The 12,661-nt window shown below is 41.1% G+C and overlaps 1 protein-coding gene across 3 annotated transcripts in view; it reads left to right on the plus strand.

Moving 5' to 3' along the window:
* The window catches only part of kdm6ba (lysine (K)-specific demethylase 6B, a), a 103,883-nt gene that overhangs the window by 64,104 nt on the left and 27,118 nt on the right, over window positions 1-12,661 (plus strand). For all 3 annotated transcript variants that reach the window (XM_061912472.1, XM_061912471.1, XM_061912473.1), the window contains exon 4: window positions 6,775-6,830. The gene's annotated coding sequence lies outside the window, so the exon portion shown is untranslated. The remainder of the gene's footprint in view (window positions 1-6,774; window positions 6,831-12,661) is intronic.

Raw genomic sequence — 12,661 nt, forward strand, 5'->3', positions numbered from 1 at the left:
CTAAACATACTGAGATATTGGTAAAAGTAAAATATCGCCCAGCCCTATTTCAATGTAGCATTTAAAAATTAGCTGATAATAACTGTGCTGTCCAGTTGTTATATCTTCCATCCATCCATCCATTTTCTACCGCTTATTCCCTTTCGGGGTCGCGGGGGGCGCTGGCGCCTATCTCAGCTACAATCGGGCGGAAGGCGGGGTACACCCTGGACAAGTCGCATCTTGTTTTCTAATAACATTGAGTCTCATTTGCAATGCAATTGCACTTCCAAGACAATAGATGGCAGTACTGTACAGGCTGTTTATGGTATGTCGTCTAACAAGGAAGTAGCTTTTTCCATAAAGCCGAATGCTTTTTTGCGCCATACAAAGTCTTTATACTGTAAGTATTGGGTATAATACATAGAAGCTGTTGCATTGTAACATTTATCGTAGTTTAAATATTCATTACCAAATTTGGAGGTGTTGAATCTGCCATGTAAAATTGATTCAAACTAACGCATTTTGTGAGAATAAATCCTTACTTTATGTTCAAGTGTTTTCTACCAAGCGTACTCCTTTTATTGGTGTTGAAAATGGCAACATTACTTAGGAGTTTGCCTGAGTTTACCCTGAATGCTGTTTGATTGATTGTTTCCTTGAGCCGGTGTTTAATCTTTAACCGGATGTGACGGGTCTGCATCCGAACGTAACGTCAAGTGCAACAAAGGTATCAAAATATGACATTGTTTAGTTACAGAAACGTGGATCGATACCCGGTAGTACCGACGGAATTCATAAAAATACAGAGTTCGGTACCCATCCGTAGATGCATTACTCCGACAGCAAAAACAAATGAAGGCATGCCGGCAGCCTGCTCGTCTTCATCCTAGATTTGTCATTTTGAGTTTGCAGAATTTCGTCCCCTCTTTAGTGCTTCAACGCCTTTCTCTGAAACAACTTCTGGTAAGAAACTCTCAAATCTCTCTACCTGATTATTCTCCTGCTTCATCCTACCTCCAAAGACATGCATCTGAGGAGGTTGATTGGCAACACTAAATTGTCCGTAGTGTGTGATGTGAGTGTGAATGTTGTCTGTGTTGGCCCTGTGATGAGGTGGCGACTTGTCCAGGGTGTACACCGCCTTCCACCCGGGTGCAGCTGAGACTGGCTCCAGCACCCCTACGACCCCAAGATGGACAAGCGGTAGAAAATAGATGGATAATGGGATTATAGACTATAATAACAAGCTTCAATGTGCAGTTTCTTTACCCACTGCCTCGTGACATGCTCTTGGAATTTCCATGTCCTTAAAATACCAGTAGAGTGGAAAAATAAGTTGACTTTGTATGCCTAATTGTCAGTTGTGTTTACAATCCGCAAAGTATGTGGAAATACAGTCTAAACATCACAAAATCAGCCATTTTGAATATTCCACTCCAAACACCTGAGGCTATTTACGGAGATAGACGTCACTGGAGTAAACCCTCTGCACTCTGACAATCGTATCAGATCAGTCATACTGGAAATACGCAAAAAAATAGACATGTAGAAAGAGATGTGCTATCTGTTAATCACAATCCCCATTTAAAACATAAAAACATAGATTTTTCTTATTTTATGCATTCGAAGAAAAAGTCTGCTAACATAAAAATCTAGTCATATGGGGCTTTTTATTTTGCCCACAAAACTTTCTAACCATCCAAAACCCACAAAAATGCTCTATTTACATCTCATGATCTGAATAATAACCAAATATTAGTAATGTTGTTATCATAAGCGCTAACGCAGACAAAGTATTTTTAGCATTGAGAGCTAACTATACTTTATTCTGCACTGGAACCACTGAGCGACCATAATTATAAAATGAAACTAAAGATGGCTCTAATGCAAGATGTATGGATGGATGTAAACTGTCGTTAAACTGTAAAGACGAAGTTTATGCTGCAGCATTGAGCCAGCGATGTCTTGTTTGCTGCCGTCTCTGCTATGTGCTCCTGCTGCTTGTCAAAGTTATTCTAGATAGTAAATCATGCCTCTCATGTGGATAGTAAGAGGATGTATCCATAAGTCTAGAAGTTGTTGCCGTCAGTTTTGAAGTCACAAAAGTACTTAACTTTGACTGCCACCTCGCTACGTTGATTAGGATTAAGAAATTAAGTGCACTTGTTAGTTCATCTTATTTAAAGTTAAAGTTAAAGTACCAATGATTGTCACACACACACTGGGTGTGGTGAAATGTGTCCTCTGCATTCGATCACCCCCTGGGAAATGAGGGGAGCAGTGGGCAGCAGCCGTGCCGCGCCCGGGAATCATTAATGGTGATTTAACCCCCAATTCCAACCCTTTATACTGAGTGCCAAGCAGGGAGGCAATGGGTCCCATTTTTTATAGTCTTTGGTATGACTCGGCTGGGGTTTGAACTCACAACCTACCGATCCCAGGGCGGATACTCTAACCACTAGGGCACTGAGTAGGTTGATTTGCATACAGGGGCAGGGAGAGGTACTGTCTACAACGCTGTGGATACATCCTGAATGTTTCAAACCACACATCGCTTTTCCATTTCTTGTCTTTTGAATCCTATTGCACTGGCAAGACTCTCAAAAGGTTGTAAAAAGGCTGACAACACGTAAAAAGTGCACAAGGCTACTGTAGCTAACAGCAGCACTTCACTGACTGATTGAGCAGTAAGCGATCAGAGAGATCAGCCCGCCCACAATGGATGTGCTGCCGGCCAAAAAATGGCTGAGCTTCAGGCACATGTTGGGTGAATAAAACTTATGTATAGTGGGGCAAGAAAGTATTTAGTCAGCCACCGATTGTGCAAGTTCTCCCACTTAAAATGATGACAGCGGTCTGTAATTTTCATCATAGGTACACTTCAACTGTAAGAGACAGAATGTGAAAAAAAATCCAGGAATTCACATTGTAGGAATTTTAAATAATTTATTTGTAAAATATGGTGGAAAATAAGTATCTGGTCAACCATTCAAAGCTCTCACTGATGGAAGGAAGTTTTGGCTCAAAATCTCACGATACTTGGCCCCATTCATTCTTTCCTTAACACGGATCAATCGTCCTGTCCCCGTAGCAGAAAAACAGCCCCAAAGCATGATGTTTCTATCCCCATTCTTCACAGTAGTTGTGGTGTTCTTGGGATGCAACTCAGTATTCTTCTTCCTCCAAACACGACAAGTTGAGTTTATACCAAAATGGATACATGGATGATACAGCAGAGGATTGGGAGAATGTCATGTGGTCAGATGAAACCAAAATAGAACTTTTTGGTATAAACTCAACTCGTCGTGTTTGGAGGAAGAAGAATACTGAGTTGCATCCCAAGAACACCAGACCTACTGTGAAGCATGGGGGTGGAAACATCATGCTTTGGGGCTGTTTTTCTGCTAAGGGGACAGGACGATTGATCCGTGTTAAGGAAAGAATGAATGGGGCCATGTATCATGAGATTTTGAGCCAAAACCTCCTTCTATTAGTGAGAGCTTTGAATGGTTGACCAAATACCTATTTTCCACCATAATTTACAGAAAAATTCTTTAAAATTCCTACAATGTGAATTCCTGGATTTTTTTTCACATTCTGTCTCTCACAGTTGAAGTGTACCTATGATGAAAATTACAGACCTCTGTCATCATTTTAAGTGGGAGAACTTGCACAATCGGTGGCTGACTAAATACTTTTTTGCCCCACCGTACATGGAGACAAAAATCATATGCCAACACAAATTTTTATTCGACCTGTGGTTCGTAAATCGAAACATTCGTACAATGGTTTGGCTAGATTTTCTTTCCTAAACTGAGTGGTGCTAAAGTCACATGATGGTCATCTGCTGTAATACTGAGTCATGTGTGTGCCAGCAGAAGAGGAGGTAGACCACACGTTGGTGGTAGAACGTGTCATGTTCGACAAAGTCTTGCCAATGTAAATTTGTATTTTCACTGACTGTTGTCCTTGTCTGATTTCCTACGTGTGTGTCAGAGGCTGTCTGCCACCCTCCGCCTGCTTACGTAGGCACCACTTCCCCCACTTGCCCTACAGAGGAAGCCACTTGATCAGTTCTTCATCTCGTGCGTGTTTGCGTGGGCGTCTTGAGCACGCGTGCTCACGTGGTGGCTTCTGAGCAGGACTTCTTGTCTGAGTCATGTGTAAGAGGTTCAGGAGTAAAACCGCCAGGACCACAGTGACTTGACGCGCATCCGCCATGTCGGTCTGTCATGCTGCCATCTCCAGCCTGGCGTGCACGTGCGTAGAAAGAGCACTATTGTCATGATCTGAATGATAGATTTGGACTTGTTTATTTGGCTTTGATTGGTACTATTTCTGTTCCAGTGCTCTTGTTTTCTTCTTCCCACTTGCTATGTTTTCATTACCTGCCTCTTCTTCTCTGGACTGAGTGTGGCCTCCCTCACCTGTCGTTGATTGGCAAACAAGACACACCTATCCCTGGTTGCCAATCAGGGTGCTTTGTTCCTTTGGCCATTGCTGGATCATTTTTCATTGAGTGGCTATGCTGCTGAGGTGTTTGCTTTCTGTACATTCCCTAGCCACACTAGTTTTTGTGCAAATAAATTAGCTTTCTACCTGCATGCTGCCTTCCGTCCCTGCATCTTGGGTTCATATTGCAAACAGTGCTGCCAGCTCCTGACAACCTCTTGCATCACATGTGCATACAAATGTAAATAATGTAGGATCCTTATAAACACTGCAAAAAAGAACTGACAAAATATGATAATTAGATTTTGGGAGGAGGGAAACTACTGAAATTGTCTGTCCATGCAGCTATGTAAAATCTTACTATCCTTAATCCAGATTTCTTTATCTAGAAATTAGAATGACTTTTAAGTTTGAAATAAGTATTTTATTCTGAAAACAAGTATTATTCAACTTGCAGTTCTTAAATTAAGCATACACGGAATGTTGCCGAATCTTAAAACATGATTTTTTTATGTAGGGAAAACCTAAATATCTTATTTGAATAATTATTTTCTTAATTTAAACATTTTGAAACTAAAATAGACAAAATATGATTATTCATTCTAAAATCAAGATCATGATAAAGCCAGAGACTAAAAATCGGCTTTATCAGGGGCCGAACAAGGGAAATTTCACGTAAAAACATTGTAAATCTTGGCAAGTGGCAAATTTACAATGCAATTACACTCTCAGCTGCATTGCGAGTGTTCTGCCTCGTTCACTGCATTTCTGCATTGCCAGAAGCACTGACGTTTAAGAGCTGCCAAAAGGTTGTTTTGTTGTGAGAGCATGAAAGTACAAAATTCAGAGCACAAGAAAGCCTGCAAATATGTGTAAAACTCAAGGAATTTAACAAGTGCCTGCTATTTTGTTTGTATGTGTGTCCAAATCGCCGCCCCAACTTGAAGTTATAGCCAGTGAATCAGCAGTGACTAAGCTACAAGAACATGGCGACTCGACTCATGCCATGCAGGTCTGCACCTGCCAGTTGGCGAGCGTTCACAATGCTCGGCGGGGGTCGGTATGTACTGGAGGTGGGAGTCGAAAGTCAAAAGGGAAGCGACAAATCACATGTGACTTACGCTTACAACTTTGTGTGTGTGTGTGTGTGTGTGTGGCGAACACGAGGCTGTACAATGCTTTTTATTTATCTTTCACTGCTCTCTTTATCTTTGTGCGCCTCAAGGCCTCCTTCCTCCCTCTTCCCTCCTCCCATCCCTCCCCAGCCGATTCATCCCTTCCGTCCCCACACCAAGGCCCTTTAAGGCCCCGCCCCTCTTCTTGTCTTTGGTGTTGGCTAAGGTAAAGGCTCCCACTGGTTAACCTTTAGTCAGCTTCTGTCAGGTGATTCAACGCTGCAGTCATGTGACTACGCTCCGGTTTAGAGCTCATGCTGGCCGGATTGATGTGGTTTATATTTCCTGATTAGCGTCAATTAAAACAATTACTTGTTTCTGGTTCTTGAATTGAAGCAGTAATAGGAGTCACACAAATAGCTTGTCCACCTGAGCAGACACACACACATTACAGTGAGGCCAGCTGTGGGGGTGACCTGTGAACCGGAGTTCAGAGGTCAGGAGGGGGGTTTTAACCCACCAGGCTGCGAGATCAGTTAGTGCTGAGCCAACTGTACGTGCACCTTATTGACAAAGCTGTCTCACACATGCACACGGCATGCCTGAGTGCTACGTCCATGTGTGTGCACTCAATGGCGGCACATATGCCCACCGCCGTGTGTGGCCGTGTTTGATGCTGCGAGCCTGTAGCTGGAGTGTCAGCGGGGTGCTGCGGATGTAAAGACCAGCACAAAATGGCTTCTCGTGTGAAATGAATATGCCAAGGCAGGTCAAAGGTGTGTGTGTGTGCGTGCGCGCGCGCCTGGGGCACACTTCACAGGTGTTGCGCGACCTCATGGTGCAAGCGGAGGTGTGTTTGCGGGCGAGGAAGGACGCCAGGAGGCCACCTGTTCCGTCATGAGTCACACATATGTACACAATGGGGCCTTAGAAGCCAGCAGCATAGCGAGCCTGCAGCAAACGTCAAGGCTGTGAGATGAAAACGAAGCGAGGCCAGGCACCGTGGTTGATCTTTGAACTTTTGACCCCAGTATTGATCCATGGCTGATTGACGCTTTAACTCACACGGATGTGTGTGAGCAGCTTTAAGACACACACACACACACACACACACACAATTTAACAAGGAAGCCAATAAAGAGACTATTGTTCCCATGGAAGTTATGCTGCTCTTAGTGATATTGTTTGACCTTTGTATTCATCTGTGCGTTGTCTTATTTTCTAGGAGGTGGACCTTATGATGGTGGCCTGGTGAAAAAACAAAGTGTCCATGATCACACGGTAAGGCTGCCTCCTTGTTTTAGTGGGCCCACATTTTTTCACCATTTTCAAGTGTGCATCTGTCTGTTTTTAAAAAGATACCAAGGTGTGAACCTTTTTCTTGTCAGCAGACCAAATACTGCTCAGTAAAACATTATCCACTTTATTTGTGTAGCACATAGTGCTGCAGACTAGGTCATATACACATTTGAAGGCAAAATAACACAATAGATGATCTAGAGCAGGGGTGTTGAAACTTTTTCCATGGAGGGCCACATACATAAAGATTGAATAATGCGGCTGCCACTTTGATATATGTTGTACATTTAAGATACTAAAACCAATACAATCTAGGTCAACAACTGAACACAACGTTCATATCGTAGCTTTACCTGAAATCTAAAATCTACCCAAACTTGTTCTCATCATTTGTGCTGTTTTGTGTTGCAAATATATTCGGTTTTGTCGTTACGTTTTTTAAGTTAGTCTAAAATAAAAAATGTTGAGTGTCGTCAAATAGCCAACCCACGTTGTCCAAATCACCCCAAAATGTCCCATTGGTTTGGGATGCTTTTGTGCTGCAAACATTTCTGGTATAACTATTATTGTTTTTAAGTTATTACCAAAGCCCAATCGTTTGAGTTACATTTGTGCAGGTTTGTACTGTGAATCTTTGGTCTAACTATTAAAGCTTTTAAGTTAGTAACGTTTGTTTTTTATGTTAACAAGTAAATAATCATAACTATGTCTCATTTATGTGTGCTTATTTCTGCTGCAAAAACATTGGTCTATTTAAGTTTTCAAGTTACGCACTTTTGTTGATTCACCTGTGTGAAGTTGGCCCCCCACGTTGTCCCAATAGTTTGTGCTGGTTTCTCCTGCAAACATTCTTGTTTGTGCCGTTAGGGTTTTTTTTTTGCATACGATGGTAAAATATTTTTGTCGAAAGGTTTTTGGAGGTTCTCAGTGTTGCATAAGGAAACAACTTTGAACTGTAATGAGCAATACAACATTCTATCGAAAAGAGCCAGATTTGATATGTATTAATTTATACCCCGACGGCAGCCCGCTGCACGAGTCACAACAACACCGCACTTCTTCATCATGCATGATTTAAATCAACAAAGGTGCATTCAGAAACCCTGGGATTATTAGCATCAAAACAAGCAAGATGTTTTTTGCACCTTTTTTTGTGTTTTGTATTTCTGCCTGTTTTTGCTGTGATAATTATGACAATTTGTTGTTGATTCTATTTCATATTTGTTAATTTATGTATCATGTCATTGATATTATTGAATTATTCAAATCACCAGTAATGTGTACGTTTTCCATTTTAGTAATGATTGTGTCACAGTTTCAGGAGTACAGTTTTGATACAAGTATCAGTTCAAATATAAATTATACCCATCCCTAATTGAAAGTCTGTTGTCCAGAATCCAGCTTTGATGTTGGAATTAAGGCTTTGGTGCTTTCTGCCATTTTGTGTCTAGGCGCTTCTTCTCTCAGAGGTGTCAAACACAAGTGAGAGAGATGATAGATGTCATTGAACTAACTGTCCAATGTACAAGAAAGAGGCCAGAGGTGTTGTAGGAGTGTTCCTGTGCTATCATGACACACATCAAGTTGTGTAACGCTGGGTGTGTGAGGACCGGCATTGTCTCACACATTCAGAGGCGGTTGTGTAAGATGTCAAAAACCTGTGTTGCTTATTGTAGGAGAAATGGATATGCTTGTTTTACACTCAAAAAACCCACGCAATGAATGTGCTAAATATGGTCATGCAGGAAGCCCTTATATTGCAGTTTGAGTCATGCAGCCTTTTTTACTATCTATAATATTATCAGTAAACTCTAGTCTCCTTCAAAAGTTGTAACTTCTACATAATGGAACTAAATAGAGATGTCCGATAATGGCTTTTTGGCCGATATGCGATATTCTGATATTGTCCAACTCTTAATTACCGATTCCGATATCAACCGATGCCGATATATACAATCGTGGAATTAACACATTAGAATGCCTAATTTCTTTGTAATGCCCCGCTGGATGCAATAAACAATGTAACAAGGTTTTCCAAACTAAATCAACTCAAGTTATGGAATAAAATGCCAACATGGCCCTGCCATATTTACTATTGAAGTCACAAAGTGCATTATTTTTTTTAACATGCCTCAAAACAGCAGTTTGGAATTTGGGACATGCTCTCCCTGAGAGAGCATGAGGAGGTTGGGGTGGGAACGTGAGGGCTAGCGGTAGTGTATATTGTAGCGTCCCGGAAGAGTTAGGGCTGCAAGGGGTTCTGGGTATTTGTTGTGTTTATGTTGTGTTACGGTACAGATGTTCTCCCGAAATGTGTTTGTCATTCTTGTTTGGTGTGGGTTCACAGTGTGGCGCATATTCGTAACAGTGTTTAAGTATTTTATATGGCCACCCTCAGTGTGACCTGTTTGGCTGTTGACTAAGTATGCCTGGCATGCACTTGTGTGTGTGAAAAGCCATAGATATAATGTGACTAGGCCGGCATGCAAAGGCAGTGCATTTAAGGTTTGTTGGCGCTCTGTGCTTCTCCCTACATCCATGTACACAGCGGCGTTTTAAAAAATCATAAATTTAACTTTATGAAACAGGTACCGGTTATTTTGACACAGATACCGATCATTTCCGATATTACATTTTAAAGCATTTATCGCCCGATAATATTGGCAGTCCGATATTATCGGACATCCCTAGAAGTAAATATATTTAAAGATGTGTCAGCAAGTAAAGCATGAAAAAAAATTCAGGTATATGCACGCGGCGTCAACGCCATGTGTCACCAAGGTAACACTATCCTGCTCCATACAAGCCAGGCTGTCATAAGAGTGTACATGTTGAAATGGTAAATAATATTGTGTGTGTGTGTGTGTGTGTGTGTGTGTGTGTGTGTGCGTGTGTGTGTGTGCGTGTGCGTGTGCGTGTGTTCGTGCGCGCGCGTTCAACCAGTCTGTCTGGCTGGGTGGCGCAATTGTGGTCTCCCACTGTGAGCGTGAAAGCAGGCGGAGGTGATTATTTTTATTATTATTATTGAGTCTGTCAGTCTCTTAGTGTACCCAAAGGCTGAGTCATAGTATGCCACGCACACACACACACACGAGCGATCCCCCACACAGTCCTACATATGAGAGGCAGAGAAGAGCCATCTGGAGCAAGGACAGTCTCCTACGACTGCACAAGCTGGTGTTTATAGGCTTCATTTTCTCTTCAGTTTTTAATTCACAGGAGCTTTCAATACGACTTAGAGTAGTCCGTGTACAGCTTGTATAACAGTATAGATTTACCATACACTGACAATGAGCCAACACACATCCATTATTGTCTAAATATTTTGTGTGAGCGCCATTATCGAGCACCGCCTTAATCCTAGGGGAGCTAGTGGATGTTAGACATTTTCCTTCCTTCTTGAGGTTACCTCGCTTGTGCTCAATTGGGTTCAGGTGTGGAGGAGACATACTTCACCACTTCATCATCTACACCTTCAGCTTCCTCAGTAAGGCACTTGATCTTCTTAGGGGTGTTCTTTGACTTCTTATCATGTTGGAAAACTTCCATGAGCCAAGTTTCTCCTTCAGCAAGTGACAGTGCATGTTAGAATTAATTTGTCCCTTAATGAACCACAACTCCCTAGTGCTGACGGCACTCATTCACCCCGTGCCCAATTGGCTTTCCACCGCCATGTTTGACTGCAGACAAGACACAATGATCTTGCTAGTCAGTTATTTAGATGGTAGATGTTAGTAGTTAATTGCGGATGTCTGTTGAGTCACTTTCTGCAGGGAGTGAATCTATACCATGAGTGTCCAATCTTTTGTCATTAAGGTGCCGCACACTGAAAAATGAAAACATGCAAGGGCCATTTTGATGATTTTTTTCTAAACCATTACGATATATACAGTGTAGCTTTTTTTTTAATATCTTTAGGGCTCCCCTCAAGTTTGGTCATGAGAACCCGGAAGGGTCTGTAATACATTTTTTAAAATAAGTATTGAACATTTTTTTTTCTTTCAATATATAAATGTCTAGATCAACTTCAGATCTATCTATCGATATAAAGTTTCCAGGTTTTTTTTTTTGTATGTTTTATACCTTTTTTTGCTAAAGGAAAAACCCTGTTTTTTATGGCAACAGTACAAAATATTCAACAAGTGGAATATTTGATGTAAAGTAATTGGAGCCTTAGTAATATATCAAACAATAATAATTCATAACATTGATTTTTGAATATTATTTTTTGAGCAATGGCAGCTAAAAAAAAAAGATTAACTAAAATTCTCAAGGATCTAAAAGAGCACCACTCAAGTGGTAAATATAAGTCATACATTATTTTTTTGCATTTTTTACTTTGAAAATTTAAATCGCTAGATCACCTATCCATCGAACTTAAGATTGTATTATTGTTTTAATGCCCTTTTTATGGCAAACACAAAATATGCAATATTCTCCCCAAAAAACAGTTCAATGTGGGACATTTCCTGTGAAGTAATTAGAGCATTCAATGGGTTAATAATTATGACATTGATTTCTATTCACTATTTTTGAGAGGTGACAGTTTGAAAAGAAAAAAAAACTGCCTACTTGGTAGCATTGTGTTATTACAGTTAACATTGCATCTTTTTCTCGGTACATTCGACCTATATGCTCCTTTATTCCACTTGTTATGTTTTGTTTTTTTGTAATAGTTTTGTGTCACAGTGCATTAAAAAGTTAGCTGCGGGCCACAAATGGCCCTTGGGCTGCACTTTGGACACTTCCGAGCTATACTCCCTGTTGAGGTGCTTTGTATTTTATTGTTCAGTGACAAGATATACTGGAATAAAAATGCTTACTGAAATGTGAGGTTCTACATATTTAATTGTATATATTGGCCAACTGAGCTCCCCCGGCACACATCAAATACTAGTTTTCTAACCATGCCACACCCGTCAGCCACGCTTGAAAGTCCCTTGCTGTGGCTGACATGTGTTTAATATCTTCTTATACACACTTCATGAATGTGTGGGAGAGTCATGTACCACTCGTTCCCACATCTGTCAATCATCAATGCTCTTCCTGTTCCCCTCTGCGGGCCTAATGGTCCCTGCCTGCACTTAAACGAAGGGTGATAACAGCAGTGTGATTTTCACAAAGACACACATTCAGTCTGTCTGAATAAGATGTGTATTATTGTGACACAGACGTACAATCGTCCAGCTTCTTAGTGTGAATACAAACAATGTGTTGCTCAGTGAACTGTCAGTACCACTTGACTGTGAACTTCATTGGATCCTGGTGGCACACACTTCACAAAAAGTCTCCTGTTGGCAATCAGCAACTTATTGTGACACTCAGTGTTCTCTTATATTCCTTTGTCTTGTTGTTGTACTTCAGTCCACCCAAAATAAGCGTGTATTCTTTATATCATCCCTGACACGCCAACACTCAGCAAATTTGGCCTCCCGTTGTCCCTCTGAGCAGAGACTTTCTAAAAATAGCCACTGTGTGTATTACAAATGGATGGAAAAGTCTGAATGTTTTTAAGCGAGAAACACGTTTTGGAACCCCGCTGTTGCAACAAAAGTTATACCTAAAATCATTGCTGGTTGAGCTTTAGTTTAACTGTAACTAAGTTAACACTAAACTTATGTGGAGGAAGAAGTCTCAATAATGAGATCACTATGCTACTTTATCACCGCACATTTCGTGAGAGTAGATCCTTCCACATGTTGAAGGGTTGCGGCAGTCGAACAACCAAAACCAAGCGTTTTTTTACTTACCACCCTTTAAACCCTGTGGCTTATAGAATGGTGCAACCAATTTATGGATATCTTTCCTGGGTC

This window comes from Nerophis ophidion, linkage group LG10 (assembly GCF_033978795.1).
Source record: "Nerophis ophidion isolate RoL-2023_Sa linkage group LG10, RoL_Noph_v1.0, whole genome shotgun sequence".
Classification (NCBI taxonomy): domain Eukaryota; kingdom Metazoa; phylum Chordata; class Actinopteri; order Syngnathiformes; family Syngnathidae; genus Nerophis; species Nerophis ophidion.